The sequence below is a fragment of the Penaeus monodon genome, chromosome 23 (assembly GCF_015228065.2).
Source record: "Penaeus monodon isolate SGIC_2016 chromosome 23, NSTDA_Pmon_1, whole genome shotgun sequence".
Taxonomy (NCBI): domain Eukaryota; kingdom Metazoa; phylum Arthropoda; class Malacostraca; order Decapoda; family Penaeidae; genus Penaeus; species Penaeus monodon.
In genome coordinates, this window is record NC_051408.1 from 30,246,803 (window position 1) to 30,247,186 (window position 384).

General features: G+C 35.7%; 1 protein-coding gene across 1 annotated transcript in view; it reads left to right on the plus strand.

Moving 5' to 3' along the window:
- Nucleotides 1–384, plus strand: part of LOC119587921 — a gene marked incomplete in the record, with an annotated part of 12,160 nt that overhangs the window by 8,991 nt on the left and 2,785 nt on the right.

The following is a 384-nucleotide window of genomic DNA, read 5'->3' on the forward strand; positions in this document are numbered from 1 at the left end:
CTCTGTATGGACTTTTTACTTTGAATTCTACCTCTCTTTCTTCCCCATAACCACTTCCCTTTTTCTAATTACTCTCTTTTACAAAAAATACTTTAAATATAAGCAGAAAGATATTATCAAATTCATGTATCTAAACCCAATTTTCTAAAACTTTCAGATACAAGATAAACTAACAAAAGTTCTCAACGAAAGGCTGGAACAGAGGCTGAAGGACAAACCTTTCCCTAACTCCATTTCCCCCGTGGATTATCTCGTCGCCAAGGTAATATTGCTTCCACATGTAATGTCCTTCCGTTGATGGATGTGTACAGACTGAAAGAAAAACCTCTTTGTTTCCCCGCTTGGAAACAAATAGGTTATATAAAAAACAAAGATGTGTGTGTG